The 9,611-nt window shown below is 43.6% G+C and overlaps 1 pseudogene; it reads left to right on the top strand.

Annotated features, from left to right (window-relative positions):
• Positions 1–2,872: 2,872 nt before the first annotated feature.
• Positions 2,873–2,990, top strand: LOC126212018 (5S ribosomal RNA; annotated as a pseudogene).
• The last annotated feature ends 6,621 nt before the right edge of the window (positions 2,991–9,611 follow it).

Below are 9,611 nucleotides of genomic sequence, written 5' to 3'. Positions count from 1 at the left end.
TGACAATAATGCAGGTCGCAGGTTTCCTGTTTTGAAGTCATTACAGCAAGAGAAACTGATTTCTTACTTCGGATGCATCACGCTGAATCCAGTTAGCAGTGATGTCCTGAACTCTGCAGAACTTCTAGTTACCTCTCCCTTTTGTCGTATTGCATTACAGATATCAGTAAAGTGTAGTGTGTTGTTACGAGACAAATACAAATACATTCTTGATTACATTTAAAACGACACACCCCTCAGTGAGAAAACAACAGTGAAGGCGATCATTAGAATGAGAAATGCCTTATGCTAAAAGCAGACTTAGGAGGTGAAAGCTGATTACAACAGTGGGCTCGCATTCGGGAGGACGGCATTTGAATTGCCCATCAAGACATCCCTAAATAGATTAATCCAAATGTCAGGATGGTTCCTTCAGAAAAGACACGGTTGTATTCCTACCCTACTCCGGGTATATACTCCGTCTCTAATGACCTTATTGTCGTTTCAACGTATAAAGCGTATCTTTTCTTCCTTTCTTTAGAGCGCTGGACAATCTGACAAACGCTGCCCGCTACGTTTATTACAATACATTTTTTTACATGACTTCTTGCTGTCAACAGTAAGTCATGCCGAAACACAATGGTAACCTAATTTTGACCATTGTTGTCGGTGTAGTCGCCGTGATGCAGAAGCTAATGAATAAAGGAAAGAAGGAAGCCTATGATTAAACGTTGAGTTGATATCTAGGTCTTGAATGCTTGGTTCTCCGCAGATTTTGAAGTTTTTAAAGGACATCTTCTAAACGCCATGCGCTGCACTTGAAATGTTTGTTTGTGAAGTCGGTGTTCAGGTGTATAACCCATAGTCATTGGCATCTGATGCACAGGAACTAACAGCTGTATGTAAATCAGTTTCCACAACACGATAACGGTATATATAATAGTAGAAATATAAGTCTACATACATAATGTATCTCTGTAGCAATCACACGACAGTTACAAATTCTTTGATGTTCATCTCGGTATGCATTTAGAAAGCAAACAGCCATGTAGATACCTACAACACAATCACAATCATGTCTGTGTTAATAAGACAGGATATGAAATCCAGCTTATGACGAAAAACTCTGCCTCAAATGGGCTTCAGGACAGAGAACAATGTAATTCACGTGTTATAAACAATGTAGGTTCAAAAATGGCTCTGAGCACTTTGGGACTTAACATCTGAGGTCATCAGTCCCCTAGAACTTAGAACTGCTTAAACTTGACTAACCTAAGGGCATCACACACATCCATGCCCGAGGCAGGATTCGAACCTGCGACCGTAGCAGTCGCGCGGTTCCGGACTGAAGCGCCTAGAACCGCTCGGCCAAAACAATGTAGGTAAGAGCCAAAATTATAACATGTACATAAGTATAATGTATATGATGTATGTAAAATAACATGTAGTAAATGTGGTAAATTTTATGTTAGCGAAACGGGGGAAAACTTCAAAACGGGATTCAGAAAACGTACTAACGTTTGTGAAGGCAATCGCTGAGCATTCAGTGCTCATTTAAGAGAATAAGAGTATAGCCATCCTGCTAATGACATTAATAAAAACGTCACCACTCTTAATAAAGCAGAAAAAGGCAGATTATTGAATATTCTAGGCTAAATTGAAATATACACCCATACGACGAATCAGCCGGACAACTTACTTAACGAACAAACAGAGTTATGAAACAAGATGTACATAAAAAATTTCAACAGTGTTTTAACGTGATGAGTTCCATTTGGAGTGTCTCAATGTCCTGCATGCCAAAATTGTCTAATTTGACGTAATGTGTTGGATTATTTTGCAATTTTGTATGTTTCGTATATTCTACCTTCATAAACCAATTGCCCAAAAGTTGTATTTTACATATGTGAACGCATTCACAGATATATATGACTATAGAAATAGCAAAGGAGAGGTAATACAGCCTCTGATCTGTTTCGTGTTTACACGCTGACGGTTATGTCAGACATGATCAAGAATTGACACTGCCTGAGATTTGACTACAGTAACATATGTAACATATGCGACAACCTGTTAACTATGTGATAGAATGGATTTTATATCTTATCGCATTAACATGGACATGAATGTAATGGGGTTCTAGGTATCCACATGTTGTTTGCTTTCTTGATGCACGTCAAGCTGAACATCCTAACACGCACATCCTAACGTCCTGGAACGCATGTCATTGCTGTAGAGACACTTAATGTAAGTAGACTTACATTTCTGCTATTATATATACAGCTGTCTTGTTGTGGTAATTGACTTACATACAGTCGTTTGTTGCTGTGCGTCGGATGCCTCTGACGATGGGTTATACTCCCGAATACCGGTTTCGCAAATAAGCATTTAAACTGTAGTTCATGGCGTTTGGAAGATGGCGTGTAATAGATGTTCTTGTCGTTGCATACGGAGAACTGACCAGTTTGCATAGGATGAGGCATGAAATGGCCTCTATCATTTCTCAACGAATCATCCTGGTGTTGCCCATTAGTGAGTTATGGAGAGGGCGGAAAACATAAATAAGAACGGGTTGCCTGAGGTTTGACCTCCTCCCCCCCTCCCCAGCGCGACCCCTTACCGGGTCATAACAAAGTGAACTGTGCACCATTACAGTCTTTGGTCTCTTGCTCACTTATGTACAGCGTCCAACAGGCATTAAAAATAACTTTAAAAACGATGTAATGTCGCATCTTCGTGGCAACTTGGTCAGCTACGCAGCAAGATTTATAACTTGTGACTCTGCTCAATAAGCGGGTAAGGTCTTATTCTCCAATGTCAACAATTGAACTATGGCCTTAGGAGAACTAATTCGTTGCCGCACTTAACATATTTGTTTCATGTATTGACTTGGGGCAACGGCCTTGCCGCAGTGGATACAACGGTTCCCGTGAGATCACTGAAGTTAAGCGCTGTCGGGCGTGGTCGGCACTTGGATGGGTGACCATCCGGGCCACCATGCGCTGTTGCCATTTTTCGGGGTGCACTCAGACACATAATGCCAATTGAGGAGCTACTCGACCGAATAGTAGCGGCTTCGGGCAAGAATACCATCATAACGACCGGGAGAGCGGTGTGCTGACCCCATGCCCCTCCTATCCGTATCCTCGGGTGAGGATGACACGGCGGTCGGATGGTCCCGATGGGCCACTTGTGGCCTGTAGACGGAGTGGAATTGACTTGGAGCCAAATGTCGTGTATAACGTGGAACAAGTATTATCGTATACCAGACTAGACTTCATCCTCTCGATTTGACATGCTGTGGAAAGCTAGGTGTTTTGATATCTATTCTGAAAGACTACGCCATGGTAATTTTGCAGTAGTTTACTGCAGCATTCCTGAAAATGCAATGTACGTATAACATATTGCAATATCGAGTTGATGAGACCCACAACAAAAAGACCTTAAAATTTTGTTGGTGAGATTCGAGTATGTGAGACCTGCAGTGTTGTTCGGATTTCACGTTAAACTGCCGATTCTTTCTAGGTAAATTGGTTCACAGACTGAATGAAGACACGACTGTCCTGTATTTACTAACACAGGCCTGCGGACCTTCAACAAAAGTCTTGCGGATGATGACGATCTCAGATACTTTACTCGTAATAGTGACATGCGTTTGCATGGCCTGGATGCTTACGTGCAGAGGAGCAGGCTCCCTTGCCTCTTTTGAGTCTTCGAGTCTAGGAAGACGAAGAGCGCTGTCGCCGTGTGACGCACGCCGGCAGCCGCCATTGACGAGGCGGACGGAACGGCTGTGCTGCAGTGCTGCGGCCCTCTTCTGCAGTGTCGCGGCGGTCGGACGGATGGAATTGATTACATTTGCGGCTTCAGTGCAGAGCTCTTAAAGGCGAAGCGGCCACTCTGCTGCCGCCGATGGCTTTCTCGCCTCGTCTCCACTGGCACGTTTGCGAATGATGCACGCTGCTTCACTATCATCGTCATACTGTCGCAAAGCCACTATGTCTCTAAACATACCGCATTGCTTCTTCCAAACGTCCCGCCCAATATACTGAAATCAGCAGTTTACAAAAAGAAAGAGAACAGTTTTGCGTTTGCGTAAGAAAAACAGCGTCGACAGCGCAATCCTAAGAAATGAAGGGGCTTCATTTCCTCCTGGATATAATATAATCCTTTTTGTTTATTTGACCATTACTGTAATTGTGTTCCCCATTATATTTCTTAAATTCGTTAAAAACAAGTGACATCCTCCATATCGTTTATGGTAAGCATTCGAATACGAATGTAACATTCCAAAACATCACGACTGTCGTACTTTTGATTGGTGAACACGTCACATGCCTGTATTCTGAAATGCAGAGCAGTACTCCAAGCTCAGGCATAGAGAGCCCAGTACAGTAACCAAGCCTCCGCGTCCTGTAATCAGGTACTGAAATCATTGTTTCATCCAATCACTCATGTTCTGAAAATTTTTCTGCGGAAGCTCCCACTTTGCAGTCTTGTATGCTCAATCTGCGCCTATCGGCATACTGAAATCCCTTCTTCTACTTGTTTCTTAATACACTACTGGCCATTAAAATTGCTACACCACGAAGATGACGTGCTACAGACGCGAAATTTAACCGACAGGAAGAAGATGCTGTGATATGCAAATGATTAGCTTTCCAGAGCATTCACACAAGGTTGGCGCCGGTGGCGACACTTACAACGTGCTGACATGAGGAAAGTTCCCAACCGGTTTCTCACACAAACAGCAGTTGACCGGCGTTGCCTGGTGTTGTGATGCCTCGTGTAACGAGGAAAAATGCGTACCATCACGTTTCCGACTTTGATAAAGGTCGGATTGTACCCTATCGCGATTGCGGTTTATCGTATCGCGACATTGCTGCTCGCGTTGGTCGAGATCCAATGACTGTTAGCAGAATATGGAATTGGTGGGTTCAGGACGGTAATACGGAACGCCGTGCTAGATCCCAAGGGCCTCGTATCACTAGCAGTCGAGATCACGGGCATCTTATTTGCTTGGCTGTAACGGATCGTGCATCCACGTCTCGATCCCTGAGTCAACAGATGGGGACGTTTGCAAGACAACAACCATCTGCACGAACAGTTCGACGACGTTTGTAGCAGCATGGACTATCAGCTCGGAGACCACGGCTGCGGTTACCCTTGACGCTGCATCACAGACAGGAGCGCCTTCGATGGTGTGCTCAACGACGAACTTGGGTGCACGAATGGCAAAACGTCATTTTTTTCGGATGAATCCAGGTTCTGTTTACAGCATCATGATGGTCGCATCGGTGTTTGGCGACATCGCGGTGAAAGCACATTGGAAGCGTGTATTCGTCATCGCCATACTGACGTATCACCCGGCTTGATGGTATATGGGGTGCCATTGGTTACACATCTCGGTCACCTCTTGTTCACATTGACGGCACTTTGAACAGTGGACGTTACATTTCAGATGTGTTACGACCCGTGGCTCTACCCTTCATTCAGTCCCTGCGAAACCCTACATTTCAGCAGAATAATGCACGACCGCATGTTGCAGGTCCTGTAAGGGCCTCTCTGGATACAGACTGCTGCCCTGGCCAGTACATTCTTCAGATCTCTCACCAATTGAAGACGTCTGGTCAATGATGGCCGAGCAACTGTATCGTCACAATACGCCAGTCACTACTCTTGATGAACTGTGGTATCGTGTTGAAGGTGCATGGGCAGCTGTACCTGTACACGCTATTCAAGCTCTGTTTGACTCAATGCCCAGGCGTATCAAGGTCGTTATTACTGCCAGAGGTGGTCGTTCTGGGTACTGATTCCTCAGGATCTATGCACCCGAATTATGTGAAAATGTAATCATATGTCAGTTCTAGTATAATATATTTGTCCAATGAATACCCGTTTATCATCTACATTTCTTCTTGGTGTAGCAATTTTAATGGCCAGTAGTGTAGTAACCTATTCTATCGAAAGCTATGCGTTTGTGACAACTCGCAAAATAGTCTCCATATTACGAGGTGCATTCAAGTTCTAAGGCCTCCGATTTTTTTCTAATTAACTACTCACCCGAAATCGATGAAACTGGCGTTAGTTCTCGACGTAATCGCCCTGCAGACGTACACATTTTTCACAACGCTGACGCCATGATTCCATGGCAGCGGCGAAGCATTCTTTAGGAGTCTGTTTTGACCACTGGAAAATCGCTGAGGCAATAGCAGCATGGCTGGTGAATGTGCGGCCACGGAGAGTGTCCTTCATTGTTGGAAAAAGCCAAAAGTCACTAGGAGCCAGGTCAGGTGAGTAGGGAGCATGAGGAATCACTTCAAAGTTGTTAACACGAAGAAACTGTTGCGTAACGTTCGCTCGATGTGCGGGTGCGTTGTCTTGGTGAAACAGCACACGCGCAGCCCTTCCCGGACGTTTTTGTTGCAGTGCAGGAAGGAATTTGTTCTTCAAAACATTATCGTAGGTTGCACCTGTTACCGTAGTGCCCTTTGGAACGCAATGGGTAAGGATTACGCCCTCGCTGTCCCAGAACATGGACACCATCATTTTTTCAGTACTGGCGGTTACCCGAAATTTTTTTGAATCTGTGTGCTTCCACGTCTCATCCATTGTCACAACCGACGAAAAGAAAGTCCCATTCATGCTGTCGTTGCGAGTCAACATTACTTGGCAACATGCCACACGGGCAGCCATGTGGTCGTCCGTCAGCATTCGTGGCACCCACCTGGATGACACTTCTCGCATTTTCAGGTCGTCATGCAGGATTGTGTGCACAGAACCCACAGAAATGCCAACTCTGGAGGCGATCTGTTCAACAGTCATTCGGCGATCCCCCAAAACAATTCTCTCCATTTTCTCGATCATGTCGTCAGACCGGCTTGTGTGAGCCCGAGGTTGTTTCGGTTTGTTGTCACACGATGTTCTGCCTTCATTAAACTGTCGCACCCACGAACGCACTTTCGACACATCCATAACTCCATCACCACATGTCTCCTTCAACTGTCTATGAATTTAAATTGGTTTCACACCACGCAAATTCAGAAAACGAATGATTGCACGCTGTTCAAGTAAGGAAAACGTCGCCATTTTAAGTATTTAAAACAGTTCTCATTCTCGCCGCTGGCGGTAAAATTCCATCTGCCATACGGTGCTGCCATCTCTGGGACGTATTGACAATGAACGCGACCTCATTTTAAAACAATGCACATGTTTCTATCTCTTTCCAGTCCGGAGGAAAAAAATCGGAGGCCTTAGAACTTGAATGCACCTCGTAACTCGCGGCGAAACATTAAGTGTAAATATCGTCCAGTGTCATTGTTGAGTACTTCAGGAATAAAAAGTATACCAAAATCTGTTGCTAACGTGTGTGTCATAGATGGATGTCTACCATTTTTGCGCCAACTTCGTTTCTGGCACGGGAACACAGTTTGAATATAGTAAGCCTTATAACTTAAACTGAAAGCAAATCATATATCAACAGATTATTAATAGTACATTCTGTGTCATTGTGCCGTGATAATTACTTATTTCACAGTCGAACGAGTTTTAATGATTCAATTAGTGTTCAGAACACGTAGAGCATGTTTTTTCATTGTGGTAGGAGTCATACGCATCGTTCGTCTTTTTTCCACTGATCGGTACCTAATAAGTATGTTGCCTTCTTTCCAAACATGACTCCCTATTATAGCTGCATGCACTGTGCGTGCCGATATTTCACGGTATGAAAAATACATTTCTCCGATACACAGCTGATCTCCGCCTTTTGTCGTTGCTTTAATATTTCTAAATCGCCTGACAGTTTTCGCCAACCGAGTTTGGTCAACCCTGACATTTCTGATCAAACAAGCAAGGACGCTACTGCATCAACGCATACATCATCTTTCTGCAGTCTGAATCACGTATTTGTAGTACACTGTTCTTATTGTTCGAGTTTTATTCATTCTAGCTATACATTCTGCAATGTTACTAAGTTTTCTTACACAAAATGTTGATTACAAGCATAAATCTATTACTGTATCTCACTCTCCTCGCTATTTATTTGGAAAAAAGATGAAAAGATTAAATTTGTGAGCCGGCCGCGGTGGTCTCGCGGTTCTAGGCGCGCAGTCCGGAACCGTGCGACTGCTACGGTCGCAGGTTCGAATCCTGCCTCGGGCATGGATGTGTGTGATGTCCTTAGGTTAGTTAGGTTTAAGTAGTTCTAAGTTCTAGGGGACTGATGACCACAGCAGTTGAGTCCCATAGTGCTCAGAGCCATTTGAACCATTTTGATTAAATTTGTGTGAGTCTGACTCTGCTAAAGCAACAGAAATTTCAGAGGCAAAATAATCAGTACTTGCCGTACATTGTATGATTATTCAGGTGGGATAAGAGCATATTTTATCTTCTAACGGGAGTGGTTTGCTATGAGTTGCTCTCGATGATGAACCAAAACACAGCTTGTCCGTCGTCGTAAGATATGCAAACCAAGACAGATGGAGGATGCGTCAAGTACAGTTTGAAAACACGGCACCCACTTGAAAAGTACACAAACTGTCTTACCCACAGCCAAAGGCTATGCCTGTTGTCTAATTATAGCCTCGACGACTCTCTTCGCTGCTGTCGTTTGCTCACCTTGTGAACTTTAGTACCAGTCGAAAATTTCACCAGGCAAATTCAGTCATTTACAAAACAAATATTACAATAATGTTTGTTTATTTGAAGTATTAATTGCTTCGTATACGTCTGAGATACTTAAACAGCCTCAGAAAGAAATATTATAAAAAGCTAACTACAGCTGCGCATATTAGCATGAATAAAAAGCGTTTTCAAATGTCGCAGTCGGCACGCTTCTAAAACCTACAGTGTAAGTGTTTTAGTGATAGACATGCGCTGGAGAGATGACCGTGGTATACAAGAGTAACTCAGGATCAGCAAAAGTAAGCTAACTGTCGGTGTCGTGGGCTCAGAGTAGGCCACATCGGGAGAAACCGGTGTCTGACAATGCTCGCCAATTCCTGCTATACAGTCGTTTAAATAAGTTAAAAATATTAGGTAGCAATGGCTGTTGATACCTTCGACGACGGTTTACAGTGTATAGTACCAAAAGATTTCAGTAAGAAAGCGTTCCATGCACTGTACGTTGCACACTGTACATTGGCACTTACGGGAAAGACACAAAGTAGTTCTAAAAAAAAAAAAAATACTAAAATGTTTCAGAAGAAAAAAGATTGCGCTCCTCGAAGCGTCGGTAGATTAAAGTGATATCAGAGATTACTACTGCAGTACTGGTGTAACACGAATGTCGTTGTTATGGGAGTGTTAAGAGTTAAGGAAATCACACTGTCACTTCACTTTCTCACCTGGTACAGTGCCATATTCGAGGCGACGAAAATAAACCGGACAGAAATTGAGTCTGAAACGAAGTAAGTTCCCGTCACTACAGTACAGGAAAACTACTACTCGCAGAAGATCTGGAAGTGACCACAATTGACAGTTTCTAACGATCTCTCCGCTGTTGTTATTAAGTTGTCACGAATTCCGAAAAAGCATACCAGGCCGATTTTATTTTGTCCTTCCTTTCTTGATCTGCTTTTCGTAACAGGCCACAGAGAAGGGCTCTGGCGTGAATCACTCAAATTCTGGCACTA

Source organism: Schistocerca nitens, chromosome 1, assembly GCF_023898315.1.
Source record: "Schistocerca nitens isolate TAMUIC-IGC-003100 chromosome 1, iqSchNite1.1, whole genome shotgun sequence".
In the NCBI taxonomy this organism is placed as follows: Eukaryota; Metazoa; Arthropoda; class Insecta; order Orthoptera; family Acrididae; genus Schistocerca; species Schistocerca nitens.
The sequence above is the reverse complement of the archived record's forward strand: the minus strand, read 5'-3'. Positions and strand labels throughout refer to the sequence as shown.